Source organism: Dermochelys coriacea, chromosome 9, assembly GCF_009764565.3.
Source record: "Dermochelys coriacea isolate rDerCor1 chromosome 9, rDerCor1.pri.v4, whole genome shotgun sequence".
Classification (NCBI taxonomy): domain Eukaryota; kingdom Metazoa; phylum Chordata; order Testudines; family Dermochelyidae; genus Dermochelys; species Dermochelys coriacea.
This window is the reverse complement of record NC_050076.1, coordinates 28,107,925-28,125,835: the sequence shown is the minus strand read 5'-3', so window position 1 is coordinate 28,125,835 and position 17,911 is coordinate 28,107,925. Positions and strand designations below refer to the sequence as shown.

The following is a 17,911-nucleotide window of genomic DNA, read 5'->3' as shown; positions in this document are numbered from 1 at the left end:
ATCACACAGACCGTTATTTCCTAACCAAGCTGCCCATATTTAGCTCTGTCAATCTTTTCTACTAAGTCAACCCTTCTAGCTTCTTCATCCCAAATGCATAAAACAACTCGAACGAAAAACAAATCTTAATTTATGTGAAAATCTTTGTTACAGTTAAGGGGGCCAAGAGCAATTCAAAATGAGAGATTATTATGAACACTAAAAATGAAGGAAATAACAGTAGTTGGTGTGCGCATGCATTAACTAGGTATTAAAGAAACAGTTCATTTGCAAGCTAGTCAGTTTCCAAAAAAAAAAGTTATAAGTACTGTCGGATATTACGTTTTCTCTGCCAATGTTTTTGTGGTTCTATTGAACTTTTTTCCTATTTTTATACGGTTTTCTCTTCCCTGTTGCTGTGTGAAATACCCACATGAGCAACAAGAAAAACTGGCCATGCACAAAGTGCTGTCAAATCCAGAAAACAGACTGGAAAAAATAGAAGAGTTTCTTATCTTTAAGTTACAGTATCCTTAAGTGCTACTTCTGATGGTAATACATTTAAAATGAACAAGGTAAGCATGTGATTTTTAACCCTTTAAGGCTGCTGCCAGAATTAAGTAACCTGACATGATTCCCATTATTTTAGTGCTTAGAGGTTTTCAGTGATGTCTGGTTTAGAATTGTGTCTAGCATTCTGAACTATCGTCTTTCTGTGGGGAAAAATACGGCTGGCTGGCTGGCTATTGAATTTAGATTAATCGTCCTTTCTGAAGATTGCCTAACACTGATGTCCTAAGAAGAAGTGTAGTTACGGAGGTGGTCCTTTCCTAGTGCAGCTGCTACAGCTCTTGAGCCCTTTGAAACTGAGAGCTGTAGTCAGAGCAAATGAAACTAGGAGCAAGCATCTGACCTGCAGGAACCCAAATACCAGGCTTCCTGTGTCTTTTGTTGGAATAGCAGAGATGAGCGACCCAATGCTCAGGAGGAGGTGCTGCTAACTCTCATTTTATTGCCAGTCTTGTGATATTTGCTGTTTTACTTAAAGCTCCTAGGAACAAGTGATTTATGCGAGACTGTCAGCTTTTATTTAAAAAAAAAAAATTTCTATCCCTCATGATAGCAGATAAAACTTGAAAAAATTGACTCAAGTGTACCTTAAGGGGTCAAAACTTGGACTGTCAATTAATCGCAGTTAACTCAAAAAAATTAATCGCGATTAATCGCACTTGTAACAATAGAATACCAAATGAAATTTATTAAATATTTTTGGATGTTTTTCCACATTTTCAATATTGATTTCAATTACAACACAGAATACAAAGTGCAGTGCTCACTTTATATTACTATTTTTGATTACAAATATATGCACTGTAAAAATGATATACAAAAGAAATACTAATTTTCAATTCACGTCAGACAACTACTGAAGTGCAATCTCTTTATCATGAAAGTGTAACTTAAAAATGCAGATTTATTTTTTTTTTTGGTTGCATAACTGCACTCAAAAACAAAAGAGTGTAAAACTGTAGAGCCTACAAGTCCACTCAATTCTTCTACTTATTCTGCCAATCGCTAAGACAAACAAGTTTGTTTACATTAATGGGAGATGCTGCTTCCTGCTTTTTATTTATGTCACCTGAAAGTGAGAACAGGCATTCGCATGGCACTTTTGTAGTCATTGTTGCAAGGTATTTACATGCCAGATATGGTAAACGTTTGTATGCCCCTTCCATGCTTCAACCACCATTCCAGAGGACATGGTTCCATGCTGATGCTCATTTAAAAAAAAAAAAGTCAATTAAATTTGTGACTGAACTCCTTGGGGGGAGAATTGTATGTCTCCTGCTCTGTTTTACCTGCATTCTGCCATATATTTCATGTTATAGCAGTCTCAGATAACCCAGCACAGGTGCATTTTAAGAACACTTTCACAGCAGATTTGACAAAATGCAAAGAAAGTACTGATGTGAGATTTCTAAAAATTGCTACAGCACTCTACTCAAGGTTTAAGAATCTGAATTGCCATCCAAAATCTGAGAGGGACGAGGTGTGGAGCATGCTTTTAGAAGTCTTTTTTTTTTTTTTTTTTTTTAAAAAAGCAGCACTGATGTGGATACTACAGAACCCAAACCACCAAAAAAGACAATCAACCTTCTGCTGGTGGCAGTTGACTCGGATGAGGAAAATGAACATGTATCGGTTCGCATTGCTTTGGATCGTTGTCGAGCAGAACCCATTATCAGCATGGAAGCATGTCCTCTGGAATGGTAGTTGAAGCATGAAGGGACATAGGAATCATTAGTGCATCTGGCACATAAATATCTTGCAACACCAGCTACAGCAGTGCCATGCAAAGGACTGTTCTCACTTTCAGGTGACATTGTAAACAAGAAGCAGGCAGCATTATCTCCTGCAAATAGTAACCAACCTTGTTTGTCTGAGTGATTGGGTGACCAAGAAGTAGGACTGAGTGGACTTGTAGGCTCTAAAATTTTAGATTTTTATTTTTTTAATGCAGTTCTTTTGTACATAATTCTACATTGGTAAGTTCAACTTTTATGATAAAGAGATTGCACTACAGTACTTCGTATTAGGTGAATTGAAAATGTTTGGGTTTTTTTCAGTACAAATATTTGTAATAAAAATAAATATAAAGTTAGCACTGTACACTTTGTATTCTATGTTGTAATTTAAAATAATATATTTGAAAATATAGTAAACATCCAAAAATATTTAAAATAAATGGTATTCTATTGTTTAACGGCACAGTAAATCGTGATTGTTTTTTAATTGCTTGACAGCCCTAGTCAAAACCCAAAGGCAAATAAAAAGGTTATTTTTTTTAAAATCATGTCTTTTATGGTCCCTGACTCATGATTTTTGAATACTTGGGATTGGAAATACTGGAGAAGCCTTAATGTGTGTGTCTGTATTGAGGTAGGGCTACCTAGGGGGAAAGAGATTCCTTCTCCTCAGGTTGTAGTAAGCAGGAAAGGTCTCTGGTTTTAAATGTATTAATTACTTTGAATCTTTTGCATCATCTGTTCATTAATATACCTGCTCTGAGATAAGGGACATGGAACTGACCTTGAGCATTTAGGTTTTATTTGAAATGCACTGGTTGGTGACTCTGTCTGCTGGTTTAAGGTATATCTGCACTGCAAAGAAAAGCCTGTGGTACAGAGTCTCAGAGTCCGGGGTCATTTGACATGGGCTTGGGCTATGGGGCTAAAAATAGCAGGTCAGACATAGAATCGTAGAATATCAGGGTTGGAAGGGAGCTCAGGAGGGAGATTCCACCCCCCCCCCAGGTAACGCATTCCAGTGTTTCACCACCTTTCTAGTGAAAAAGTTTTTCCTAATATCCAACCTAAACCTCCCCCACTGCAACTTGAGACCATTACTCCTTGTTCTGTCATCTACTACCACTGAGAACAGGCTAGATCCAGCCTCTTTGGAACCTCCTTTCAGGTAGTTGGAAGCAGCTATCAAATCCCCCCTCATTCTTCTCTTCTGCAGACTAAACAATCCCAGTTCCCTCAGCCTCTCCTCGTAAGTCATGTGTTCCAGTCCCCTAATAATTTTTGTTGCCCTCCACTGGACGTTTTCCAATTTTTCCACATCCTTCTCGTAGTGTGGGGCCCAAAACTGGACACAGTACTCCAGATGAGGCCTCACCAATGTCAAATAGAGGGGAACGATCACGTCCCTCGATCTGCTGGCAATGCCCCTAATTATACAGCCCAAAATGCCATTGGCCTTCTTGGCAACAAGGGCACACTGTTGACTCATATCTAGCTTCTTGTCTACGTAACCCCTAGGTCCTTTTCTGCAGAACTGCTGCCTCGCCATTCAGTCCCTAGTCTGTAGCAGTGCATGGGATTCTTCCGTCCTAAGTGCAGGACTCTGCACTTGTCCTTGTTGAACCTCATCAGATTTCTTTTGGCCCAATCTTCTAATTTGTTTAGGTCCCCCTGTATCCTATCCCTACGCTCCAGCATATCTACCTCTCCTCCCAGTTTAGTGTTCCCTGCTTGCTGGTTTCAGAGACCCATCTCCAGCCTCAGCCTGAATGTCTACACTGCTAATTTTAGCCCTACAATCTGAGTCAATTGACCCAGACTCTGAGACTTGCTACCAAAGGTTTTTCTTTGTAGAGTAGACATACCCTTACAGACATGGAGTATATGCAGCCCATCACTAAGGTTAATCTCTGCATCGGAAGAGCCTTCAGGCCTGTAGTGGTATCCATAAGTATTTTTCTAAGGCTATAGTCATTTGGAGAGTCCATTGTCAAGTTCACATTTAGGGAATGCAGTCCCCACTTCACTGGTTAAAACATCATAAGGAGGCAAGAAACGTGTTGGATTTAGTACAGGGAACACGGGAAATCCTAAGTGGGGATGAAGCATTTCAAATGCGGAAAGATGAGTTGAAATGATTCAGGGGAAAAAAGCAATAATTAGCAGAATGTGCTGAAGGCCCCAAATAATAAAGGGAAGAGGGCATTTATTTTATTGTTTTGAAAAAATAAAATCTAAATGTTGATACAGGTAAAGAAAGGATCAGGGAATAATTTCAAAGTGCCCACTTTCTATAGAGTACATTTCCAGCTCACAGCCAGACAATAAACAGAAAAAGTGCGGAGGGCAGCAAGGAAAATTCAACAGATGCATTATTTCAAAGGCTAATCAATGTATTAAATATTGTGACAGAGCTCCTCAGCCTCGATGCATTCCACGCTTCCTCTTAGCTTCCTCTCCCCCTCAGAAATTTCCTCTCCTCCCTGGGCTTACTGTCCACACCTTGCCTGAGCAGGGTTCCTCCCAGCCTCCTTGATGGGGGAAGAGGGAGGGGAGCCCTTTAATCTCTGGTTGCCCCTCCAGGCATGATGGTGACTGGCCAGACATCCAGTTCAGACTCTCGCCTCTGGTGGGGTCTCTTCCCTCAGGCCTGGATGGGCTGTTCACTCTGTTGGGCAGGGTTTCCCTTGTCCTTCATCTCTGTACCTGTGGGGTTTCCCCTCCTGGTTCTTGTCAGCATCTGCACTGTCCAGCTCTCCAGTTGCACACCTTCCTCCCACAGCTCCTATCAGGCCCCTATCTGACTGGAGGGGAGGCTCTTAACAGGTTCTGGCAAGCCCTTGATTGGCCCCAGGTATCCTAATTAACTTGGAGTAACCCCTGTTCAGTTACCGGGGAAAAGGGACCTGCTTATCCTGTCCCAACTTACCACTTTCCTTATCATGGCCTTTAGGGTCCCATTGATCCTTTGCACAAGACCATCAGTTTGCGGGTGGTAGACAGAAGTCCACAGGGCCTGTACATGGAGTAGAGTGCATAAATCCTTCATCAATTTTGACATGAAAGGAAGTCCCCTGTTGCTGTATCTTCTTTGGTAGCCCTACCCAGGCAAAGATTTCCACTAGCTCCTTGGCTATCGACTTGGAGGCTGTGTTCTGCAGGGGGACAGCTTCTGGTTACTGGGTGACCAGTCCAGGACAACAAGCACATGCTGGTGACCTCAGGCCATTTTCTCTGGGCACCCACCAGGTCCATGGCTATCAGCTCAAATGGGACCTCTATGATTGACAGAAGCACTAACGGTGCCCTCAAGTGGGGCGGGGACTGTGGAGCTGATACTTGGGGCAGGAGGCGCAATACCACTAGACTTCATGTACTCATGGCCAGAAGAATCTTCATAGGGTCCGTGCTAGGTGTCCTCCAAAAAGGTGACTGTGGGCAAGGCTTAACACTGCCCTCTGATGCTTTTGTGGGCACCAGGAGCTGTTGTACTTCCTGTCCCTGCATCACCCGGTACAGGAGATCCGTCTTGATCTTGAAGTAGGGTCCTGGTGCCCTGGCTTTTCTGTCTATGGATACTCCATCTATTTCAGCCACCTCCTTCCTGATGTTATCATATCTCAGGTCTTCTGCCTGAGATTCTCCCTCCTGGGACTAGCCTGTCCAAGTTCCAGGGGGCCTGTCTCTGCCCTCTTTGCCAGTTCGGTGGCATTGTAATTGGGACCAGCCTCGGGTCCCTCTTCTGCCGTGGCAGCCTCTGTATCCACTGCCCATGTCTGCCTGCCTACGAGGACGGCCTTCTGGCCCTGGGTCAGGATCCAGGTTCCCAAGACCTTAGCTGGCCCTCCTTTCCCGCTTGGTCTTCCTGACCCTCCTGGGAACAGGGAGCAGATCCTGAGATATCTCAGAGGAAGTTGGGAGGGGTTGGCATTCTGCTGTGGAGAACTCATTAACTTTGGGATCCTCCCTTTCTTCCCATCCCTCTGGTGGGAGCAAGCTTCCAAATCCCAGGAAATTCCTCCATGTGAGTATGGGGTATGGGAATTTAGGGACCACTCCTGCTGTTACCCCAATAAAGTTCCCCTGTATCTCAATCTTCACCAGGATGGTGGGGTAATAATTAACTGCCCCATGGATGCATGTTACCCCAATATGTTTGGCCTGCATTAGCTGGCTATGGCTACGTTTCATTAGCTTCCCCAAGATGAGTGTGATAGAATTCCCGGAGTCCACAAGTGCCATGGTTTCTACCCCATTCAGTCTCACTGGCCTTGTATGTTTATGTGAGTCACTGCAACCCCACAAGGTGGATTAGGGTGCACAGGTCTGCCCAGTTCCCCACGTTACACAGCATGGGCTCTTTGACGTTGGGACACTGGGACGCTATGTGCCCCAACTCCCCTCATGCATAACACCTTTATGTGGTCCTAGGAACCCCTTTTATTCTTTGGGCTAGGGGGTCTGGCCCCACAGTCCTCTTTGCCCAGGTTGCTCCATCCCTTGTCTCCTCTCGGCTTTCACCTAGACTTTTCTGGGTGCTCAATCGTCCGAACACCCAGGATAGGGCTGGTCGTTTGATTCAGATGTTGTGGTCAGGATAGTTCCTTGGTCATCATTCATCTTTCCACCAGCACGACCACCTCCATCGTTGTAGGAGGAGGGGTCATTCTGGCCTACCCATGCGCAAAGTTCTGGTGGCAGTCCCCCCATGTACTGGTCTATGACCAAAATCTCCTCTGGACTATAGGCCTTGGGTCACAGCCGCTTCCATGCGAGGTTGGTAAGGTCAAATAGTTGGGACCACAGAGGCTTGTTCTGTTGGTATCTCCACACGTGATACCTTTGGGGCTGCACTGCTGCCGTCACCCCTGATCGGGCCAGGATCTCCGCTTTCAACTGGGGATAATCGGTTGCGGCTTCTGCAGACATGTCATGGTAAGCCTTCTGAGCCTCCCCACACAAAAAGAGGGTGAGGATGCTGAACCACTGGTCCCGGGGCCAGGCCTCGGACAACACGATCCTTTCAAATGTAAGGAACTATGCCTCGACGTTGTTTTCTGCAGCATCTTTGGTAGATAACCAGTAGCCCTCGGTGCTTGTGTCCCGTCAGGCCCATGGGCTAGGGGTGGTCAGAGCTTTTAGCTGGTCCATCACCTCGCGCAGCAGGGCTAGGTCCTGGGTCGCCTGATTCATAAGTAATTAGTTGGCCTTGTGCTGCAACGGCATTGATTCCTGCTGGGCTGTCATTTGGGCCCGGGTGGCCTCCTCCTGGGCCACTGTGGCCTGTTCTAGTGCCCTCACCACATCATCCATTGTGTTGAGGACAAGAAAAATCCCCCCCCCTTTTTCTTTAGCTTAGTCCACTGCGCTGTCACAATCCCATCTCTCACACCAGTTGTGACAGAGCTCCTTCTCCGCCTCGGTGGGTTCTGCGCTTCCTCTTAGCAGCGAGCCAGGGTATTCCTCCCTCCCTCAGAATTTCCCCAGGTCCCTGGGCTTACTGTCCACGCCTTACCTGAGCAGGGTTCCTCCCAGCCTCCTTGATGGGAAGGTGGAGGGGAGCCCCTTAGTCTCTGTTAGCCCCTATGGGCATGGTGGCAACAGGCCAGACATCCATTCAGTCTCTCACCTCTGGTTGGGTCTCTTCCCTCAGATCTTGGGACCCGGAAGGGCTGTTCACCCTGTTGGGCAGGGTTTCCCCTTGCCCTTCGCCTCTGTACCTGTGGGGTTTCCCTCCTGGTGCTTGCCAGCATGTGCACTGCCCAGCTCTCCAGTAGCGCACCTTCCTCCCATAGCTCCTATCATGCCATTATATGGCTGGAAGGGAGGCTCTTAACAGGTTCTGGCAGGCCCCAGGTGTCCTAATTAACCTGGAGTAACCCCTGTTCAGTTACCAGCGGAAAAGGGACCTGCTTATCCTGGGGCTAATATACCTGCTTTCTACCACTCTGCTGTAGCCATCTGGCCTGACCCCATCACTCTGTGTGTGTGTGTGTGTGTGTGTGTGTGTGTGTGTGTGTGAGAAAAAGCTTTGTCCTTGCCTCCGTGGGTCCCGCGTTTCTTGGCGGATTTCACTAGCCTCAGAGCCTCTCTGTGACCCTCCAAGTAACCCTTCTCTCTAGAGACAAGGGTCACAGTCTACTGAGCCATTTTCATCATAAGCCAGCGAGGGAGGTGAGGAGAAGTTATCCTTCCTTGCACAGTGTCTGTTGTCTCCCAGTCTCAGTGATTAATCAGGGGGCAAAGCGGGGGGGAGCCCAGGCCCACCCTCTACTCCGGGCTCCAGCCCAGGGACCCTAATAGTATCAGCTATGGTAGCTGACCTTTTAGAAACATGACATGTACAATTCCCTGGGCTACTTCCCCCACAGCAGCCCTCACTTCCTCAAGCTCCACTTCACCCTTACCTCAGGGCCTCCTTCCTTGTGCCTGATATGGTGTGTACTACTCAGTCTCTCCAACAGTGCAACTTCCTCCCACAGCTCCTGACATGCCCACCCACCTGACTAACTGGGAGGCTTTTAACTAGTTTCAGCCAGCCCCTGATTGGCTTGAGGTGTCCCAATCAACCTAGCGTTCTCTCTGCCTTCTGGAAAGTTCTTAATTGGCCCCAGGTGTCTTTTCACTTATCCTGGTACCAGGGATTTGTTTAGCCTGGAGCTAATATATCTATCTACAACTACTTTTCTATAGCCATCTGGCCTTGCCCCCTCACTATATATAGAGAGAGAGAGAGAGAGAGAGAGAGCAGAACACATGTTAACAGAAGGGTCAGTTCTTCAATTTCTTATTTATGTGAAACTTACATGACTAAATACCACTCACATAAATAAAGGATTACAGTATAGGGGCCTTAGAAAGATCACCAAAAGGAATTCTTTCTTTCTTACTCTGGCATTAGTTTATGCTAGATAATGGAAATCAGAAAAGTCTCTCTGCCTGATCGTCTGGGGGAAAGTAGCTATTACAGAAGAAAATGTGTTCCAAACTAGGTAGGATATCCACATATCTATTCAGGGGACACCATCATAGGGCCTAATCACATCAGCCATACTATCAGAGGCTCGTTCACCTGCGCATCTAACAATGTGATATATATGCCATCATGTGCCAGCAATGCCCCTCTGCCATGTACATTGGTCAAACTGGACAGTCTCTATGTAAAAGAATAAATGGACACAAATCAGACATCAAGAATTAAAACATTCAAAAACCAGTCGGAGAACACTTCAGTCTCTCTGGTCACTCGATTACAGACCTGAGTGTGGCTATCCATCAACAAAAAAACTTCAAAAACAGACTCCAGCGAGAGACTGCTGAATTGGAATTAATTTGCAAACTGGATACAATTAACTTAGGCTTGAATAGAGACTGGGAGTGGATGAGTCATTACACAAAGTAAAACTATCTCCCCATGTTATCTCTCCCCCCCCCACCCCACCCCCTACTGTTCCTCAGATGTTCTTGTTAACTGCTGGAAATGGCCCACCTTGCTTGTCACCATGAAAGGTTTTCCAAAGTAAAACTATTTCCCCATGTTATTTCTCCCCTCCCCCCCCACTGTTCCTCAGATGTTCATGTTAACTGCTAGAAATGGCCCATCTGGCTTGTCACCATGAAAGGCTTTCCTCCTCCCCGCCCCCCCCGCTGGTGACAGCTCATCTTAAGTGATCACTCTCCTTAAAGTGTGTATGATAAAACCCATTGTTTCATGTTCTGTGTGTGTATATAAATCTCCCCACTGTATTTTCCAGCGAATGCATCCGATGAAGTGAGCTGTAGCTCATGAAAGCTTATGCTCAAATAAATTTGTTAGTCTCTAAGGTGCCAGAAGTACTCCTTTTCTTTTTAGGATATCAGAGTTTGAATTACAGATCATACAACTTTACACTGTTTATGGAAAAAATAAAATCTGACTGAGTCATCTCAGTTTGTATAGTGCTGGGACCACACATAGCCTTTAGTTTTTGGGTCACTGCGTTAATTCAGAATAACCTAAGACTGCCGAGCAGAATATTTCTTGTTGGGTCAACTACACAGTTTGTACAAATGAATGTAATTAGCTGTCTCTGAATTAAACAGTTTTCAGATTCATTGCTGCCTCAGTTTATGCTTGGTTTCAGAGTAGCAGCCGTGTTAGTCTGTATTCGCAAAAAGAAAAGGAGTACTTGTGGCACCTTAGAGACTAACAAATTTATTAGAGCATAAGCTTTCGTGAGCTACAGCTCACTTCATCGGATGCATTTTCGATGAAGTGAGCTGTAGCTCACGAAAGCTTATGCTCTAATAAATTTGTTCGTCTCTAAGGTGCCACAAGTACTCCTTTTCTTTTTCAGTTTATGCTTAATGCTCTGGATACATGGAATAAAAGCAACAGGGCCTCTGAAATGAAATAAATATACATTCCTCTTTTTTGTTTTTTTACGGGTCATAGATTTTTACTACTCCAAGGCAGCGATTCTTTGGTTTGCACTAAAGTCAGTTTTCCCTCCTACATCTTTCATGTTAGGCTCCGCATCCCATTCTGCTTCCGTCCTAGATGGATACTTATACCTAAGTAGCCATAACACATTGGCAGATACATTAAAATATCCTAGGGGATAGATTAGATTGCAAATACCTCACTCACCCTGAGAGTGACAAGCTCCTCTGAATTTGCAATGCAACTTCATAACCAGCCTTGTGATAGTACCGGAGAAAGTTTAATAAGTGTTAACTAGTAAGTTTGAAGCAGCATTACTTGGGATTTGAAAATAGTTGTGAGGATGGATTTTTTAAAAAGGAGTCTCTATCTGGCTGATAGACTGGTAGTGTCATATACATGATGATCTCCGCTCCTTCCACACTGTAAAATGAGGTTCTCAACATTAACCCTTTATTATCAGCTGATACCCATCCAACTCCCTTCCCTTAAAATGTGTGTTGACATAACCGAAATATAGCCTTAACTATAAAGGCACCACTTTTGCCTCTGTAATATATATAATGTATAATAATGTATATTAGAAATGAAATAACTTCAGCACCTAAATGCTGTTATTTGCATAGAATCATAGAAATAGAGGGCTGGAAAAACCTCAAGAGGTCATCTAGTTCAGTCCCTGGCACTGAGGCAGGACCAAAGCATATCTATATCACCCTGACAGGTGTTTGTGTAACCTGTTCTTAAAAACATCCAATAATGCAGATTCCACAACCTCCCTCGGAAGCCTATTTAACAACTCTTATAGTTAGAAAGTTTTTCCTAAATCTCTGTTGCTGCTGATTAAGTACATTACTACTTGTCCTACCTTCAGGGGACATGGAAACCATCTGAGCACCATCCTCTTTATAACAGCCCTTAACAGCCATATTTGAAGACTGTTATCAGCTCCCCCTTCAGTGTTCTTTTCTCTACACTAAATATGCCCATTTTTTTTAACCTTTCCCCATAGGCCACGTTTTTAAGCCTTTTCTCACTTTTGTTGCTCTCCTCTGGTCTCTCTCCAATTTGTCCACTTGTTTCCTAAAGTGTGGTGCCCAGCACACACTACTCCAGCTGAGACCTCACTGGTGCTGAGTAGCATCGTACAAATTACCTCCCATGTCTTAAATATGACACTCCTGTTAGTATGCTTCAAAATGATACAAGCCTTTTTTGCAACTGCATCCATATTGTTGACTCATTCAATTTGTGATCCTCTAGAACCCCTTTTCAGAAGAACTACCATGTAGCCAGTAATTCCCCATTGTATAGTTGTGAATTTGATTGTTCCTTCCTAAGTGTAGGACTTTAAACTTGTCTATATTGAATTTCATCTTGTAATTTCAGACCAGTTCTCCAATTTATCAAGGTCATTTTGAATGCTGATCCTGTACTCCAAAGTGCCAGCAACCTCTCCCAGCTTGGTTATCTACAAATGTTATAAGCATACTCTCCACGCCCGTATTCAAGTCATTAATGAAAATATTAAATAGTACCTAACCCACTTGATATGTCCTTTCAGTTTGAAAGAGAATCATTGATAACTACTCTGTGTAGTTTTTCAGCCAGTTGTGCACTTATCTTATAGTTATTTTAATCTAGACCATATTTCCCTAGTTTGCTTATGAGAATGTTATGTGGGACTGTGTCAGAAGGCTTAGTAAAATCAAGATCTATCACATCTACCTCTTACCCCCATCCACTAGGTCAGTAACCCCTTCAAAAAAGGAAATTAGGTTCATTTGGCATGATTTGTTCTTGACAAATCCATATTGGCTATTGCTTATAAACCTATTATTATCTAGGTACTTACAAATTGATTTGTTTAATAATTTGTTCCAGATATCAAAGTTAGGCTGACTGGGCTATAATTTCTGAGGTCTTCTTTGTTCCCCTTTTCATCATACTTGTCATATATTGATTACCTCAAATATGCCTAAATTATTTTAACTGCAAGTGTGGTTAGAGCAAGGGCCTGTGAGACAAGACTTCTAGGTTCTGCAATGTGTAAAGTAATTTCTGGAAGGTATATAAATCTGTTTGTAAGGTTGATAGAGCACTTTGGGATCTCTGGATGAAAGGCACTAAATAAGACTCCAATCCTGTGGAGACTTATGCACATGCTTAACTTTATGCACATGAGTATTCCTATCAGAGATTGAGTTCAGTAGAACTATTCACATACATAAATCTTTACATGATAAGGTGCTAAGTGCTGTTTAACATCAGAGATGTAAGTATGAATTCAACATCTCAGCCTTAACTTTGCCTTTTCTGTTTTTTATGGGGTGGGAATATATGTATTTATTTTTGCACCATGAAATCCAAATAGGAGCCAAATCCTGCCACTGGAGCAATGTGGATTGGCCCCCCGTCTGTATGGAGTTCCTGTTCCCATGCAGAGCCATATTGAAATCATTGCAGCTCTGCAAGTATTCAAAGATCTGCCTGTGTGCATGCAGTTGCAGTATCGGGCCCTAAATCTGTAGAAGTAGATGGGAAGTAGGGGTGGGTAGCAAACCGTTTTGAAGGGGATGTAGTAACAGAGCCTTCTGTCACCTTTCATCTTATTAGCCAAATAGATGATAGCTAATTCCTAGTCTATCTTTCGTGAGTGCATTATGCTCATGTTCCAGTCACTCCCCACACACATGGTTTATTGAGAGTAATGTAATCTGCTGATGGGAGCAAAATTGACAGATTCCAGGCTTGGCAAAATTAAATGATGCTTGTGTTTGACAATAAAAAAATAACTAAGGGCTTGCGCACAGCAGAAAATGTTTGTGGCCTTCTGAGCTGCATGAAGCCTACCAGGCAATGACGGGTGGCTCCACAGCAGGCCAGTCTCTTCAGGGAAAAGACTGATCTGCTATAAAAGCCCAAAAGGAAAACCTTGAGTGTAAGGTAGGGAGGTTCCCGAGTGTGAGGTAGTGAAACGTGTGAGAGAGCTCCCTCTGGTGATGTTTCTGTATATATTCCCACAGAATGCCCCCCACCCCGCTTAATTTTGAGCTACAGTTGCTAGACTTCATATCCAAACAACCCAAACAATAATAAAAAGCAAATCAACAATCAGCATCCCCATCCTTCCACTCATCAGTTCCTCTTTTCAACCACAACTACCTCCTTCTCAATACTAGGGTTGCCAACTTTCTAATTGCAGAAAACTGAACACCCTTTCCTTGCCCCTTTGATGAGGCCCCGCCCCCTGCTCACTCCATCCCCCCTTACACCATCGCTCGTTCTTCCCCACCCTCACTCGTTTTCACTGGGCTGGTTCAGGGAGTTGGGCTGTGGGAGGGGGTGCAGGCTCTGGCTGGAGGTGTGGGCTCTGGGGTGGAGCTGGGGATGAGGGGTTTAGGGTGCAAGAGAGGGCTCCAGGCTGGGACAGGGGGTCAGGGTGCAGGGGGATATAGGCTCTGGGCTGGGAGTGCAGGATCCAGGTGGGCAAGAAATGAGGGGTTCAGGGTGTGTGAGAGGGCTCTGGGCTGGGACAGGGGGTTGGAGTGTGGGCTGTGGGGAGTTGAGGGCTCCTGCTGGAGGTGCTGTAGAGGGTTTTTCCTGTCATCTCATATTAGCCCCTATGTGCCATCTTGGATTTCTGTAACAATAACCTGGAATCCATGTTTGGTACACTTCTTCCCCCTCCCACTGTTGGGTTTGGCACACTTTTCCCTCAGAGGTGGGAAATTGGCAGGTCCCTGACTGGTAATCTGCCCAGCAACTGGGCAGTATATAGGTCTAGGTTGTCAGGCAGCCAGGGCTGCCCATCTTGGAGGTAGCATATCCTGCTGTTCTAGGAAATAGCTAATGCTGCTGTCTGCATCATAGGTAGGCCATAGCATCACACTAGGATTATTGGGAGGGTAGCTTACCTTGTACGCGAGGATAGCTGCCATCCGCTGTCCTGATTCTTCAGCTCACATCCACCTACAATGACGCAGGGAGGAAGACCTATAAAGGAGGAAGACAGAGTGATCATCTACCTGTCCAAGTTCCTGCTTCCAGTACCTGATGGTGTCACCAGAGGTCAGCCAGTCCTGACAGTGGAGCTGCTCCTCAAGCTGCAAGAGACGGTAAAGAAGCAACATCTTGTTCTTTAATGGACCTGATCTGGGTTTATTCTTGGGTCAGGGCTTCAAGCCCTCTACCTTGTCGTAGCTAAAACCTGTCATATGTGATCCCTTTTTCTGTTGCAACCCTGAGTCCTTAGTGTTTTACCTATGTTATTTACCTTGTTTAACTTATTTGCTTAACTGTTGCCTGTTAATAAATCTGTCCCTTTTTTTGCACCTTATCCCTTGTACGTTTTCTTTGGGGTAAAGACAAACCACTTGAGAGACATGGGATAGGGAGATGAACCTCAGACGGGTTCCCCTGGCCAAGATATAAAATCCAGTCAACAGTGCGGGCTCTGGGGTGGGGCCAGGGATGAGAGGTTTGGGGTGCAAGAAGGGGCTCTGGGCTGGGCCTGAGGGGTTTGGAGTGCAGGGGGGGGTGTGGGCTCTAGCTGGGGTTGCAGGCCTTGGGGTGGGGTGAGGTGCAGAAGGGGGCTCCAGGCTTGGACAGAGGTTGGGGTGTAGGGAGGCGTGAGGGCTCCGGCTGTGGGTGTGGGCTCTGGGGTGTGGCCAGGGATGAGGGGTTTGGGGTGCAGGAGGGGACTCAGGGCTGGGGCAGGGGGTTGGGATGTGGTGGAGTGTGGGCTCCGGGAAGGAGTTTGGGTGTGGGAGGGGACTCCAGGTTGCGGTAGGGGGTTGGCATGCAGGAAGGGGTTCAGAGTGCAGGGTCCTGGCAGCATTACTGCGGCTCCCAGGAAGCAGCCGCCAGGTCCCTGTGGCCCCTAGGTGCATGGGTGGCCAGGGAGGCTCCACACGCTGCCCTCGCACCCGCAGGCACTGTCCCCACAGCTCCCATTTGTTGCAATTCCCAGCCAATGGGAGCTGCAGAGCCAGCATTCAGGGTGGGGGCAGCGGGCAGGGCCTCCCTGGCCGCCCATGTGCCTAGGGGCTTCAGGGACCTGGCGGCTGCTTGCAGGAGCCACGCGGAGCTGGGGCAGGCAGGGAGCCTGCCTTAGCCCCAGGCCCCCGCTGCACTGCTGACCAGCCTTTTAATGGCCCGGTCGGGGTGTTGACTAGAGCTGCGAGGGTCCCTTTTCGACCGGGTGTTCCAGTCAAAAACCAGATGCCTGGCAACCCTACTCAATACTGGAATATCTCTAGCATTATCCTGAACAACCAACAGATTCCCTTGAAATATCTGATTAGATGATTTGTGTCTTCAGCAATTATTTTAATGCTGCTATTTAATTTTTTTTGGTAGAAATTATGGAAATGAAATCTGCATATACATTAATCTGACTTTGAGTGGCATAACTCCACCTGAGAGAGGCTTATTTTGTTAAAACCCTCATCCTCCATATTGTGTATTTTTTTCCCCTAACCAAACCCAAGTCCTGATACAGAGAAGCAGCCAGGAGATTAGGAGAAGGTAAATAACTTAAACTTCTTCTTTAAAAATTAGATGGGAAAAAGGTGAGGGATTTGGTAGTTGCTGGACCAAAGGATAACTTGTCTTCTGCTTAGCCTGAATACTTTCAGGTGAGTATGAAGATTGTGTTGATTGTGACAAAGTGGGATTTTTCTGTAATGCTGTGTGTGCTTTGGTTTCCCTCTGTAATTTGTAAAAGATACCGTAGCCCAGGAAAGCAGCAGGCACTGCAAGTCAGTGCATCATACGTAGCAAACACAGATGCCTACTAGCATTGGAACCACTGCACTTCACTCCCATGCAGGGCAGCAAACATTACTGGGGGCTTTCAGCATCGAATTGCTCCCTCAAGGCATCCCTAATCCTTACAGCCCCACGTTCAGCCCCTCTAACAGCCCTGCTCTCTGGCTATTCAAATTTAGCTTTCAGGTGTTGAACCTCCATGGTCCATGCCTGAGTGAAGCTTTAACCTTTCCTTTGACAAATGTTATGTAGGGTACAGCATCTGGCTATAACCATGAGGATGTTGTCATCAGCCAGGTCCAGCTTCCCATACAGACAGTGCCAGAGGCCCTTTAAACAGCCAAAAGCACACTCAACAGTCATTTTGCACCACTCGGCCTGTTGTTGAACCGCTTCTTGCTGCTGTCAAGGCTCCCTGTGTAGGGTTTCATGAGCCACAGCATTAAAGGGTAAGCAGGGTCTCCAAGGATCACAGTGGGCACTTTGACTTCCCCTACGGTGATCTTCAGGTCTGGGAAGAAAGTCCCGGCTTGCAGCTTCTTGAACAGGCTTGTGTTCCGAAAGATTCATGCGTCATGCACCTTTCCGGGCCAACCTACGTTAATATCCATGAAAAGCCCACAGTGATCCACAAGCACTTGGAGAACCATAGAGAAATACCTCTTCCGATTTATGTACTCGGAGGCTACGTGGTCTGGTGCCAGAATTGGAATATGCGTCCCATCTATCGCTCCTCTGCAGTTAGGGAAACCCATTTGTGCAAAGCGAGCCACAATGTCATGCACATTGCCCTGAGTCACGGTTCTTCTGAGCAGGATGAAATTAATGGCCCTGCAAACTTGCATCAACATGATTCCAACGGTTGATTTTCCCACTCCAAACTGGTTAGCAACCAATTGGTAGCTGTCTGGAGTTGCTAGCTTCCAGATTGCAATAGCCACTTCTCCACCATCAGGGCAGCTCTCAATATCATGTCCTTGCGCCGCAGGGTGGGGGTGAGCTCAGCACACAGTCCCATGAAAGTGGCTTTTCCCATCCAAAAGTTCTGCAGCCACTGCTCATTATCCCAAACTTGCATGACGATATGATCCCACCATTCAATGCTTGTTTCCCAAGCCCAAAAGCAGCGTTCCACTATGGTGAGCATGTCCATGAATGCCAGAAGCAATCTAGTGTCGTATGCGTTATGTGAGTCGACATCATTGTCGGACTCCTCACCATCACTTTGTAGCTTAAGGAGTAACTCAACTGCAATTCGTGACATGCTGGTGAAACCCCATCAGCATATTCCTCACAAGTTCAGGATCCATTCCCGCAGACCGAAAGGGAAGACAGAGCGTGCAGTACAAAAAATGTTGAAAGATGGCGCCAAATGTGGACAGAAGCACAGGGATTGCTGGGATGCGAAGCGGTGCATCACGGGGCATTGGGA

At 45.6% G+C, this 17,911-nt stretch overlaps 1 long non-coding RNA gene across 1 annotated transcript; it reads left to right on the top strand.

Annotated features, from left to right (window-relative positions):
• Positions 1 to 313: 313 nt before the first annotated feature.
• On the top strand, positions 314 to 15,046 carry LOC122455792. Its single transcript, XR_006274255.1, has 2 exons — positions 314 to 554; positions 14,669 to 15,046. It is a non-coding gene; the product is annotated as an uncharacterized LOC122455792 (long non-coding RNA).
• Positions 15,047 to 17,911: the final 2,865 nt, after the last annotated feature.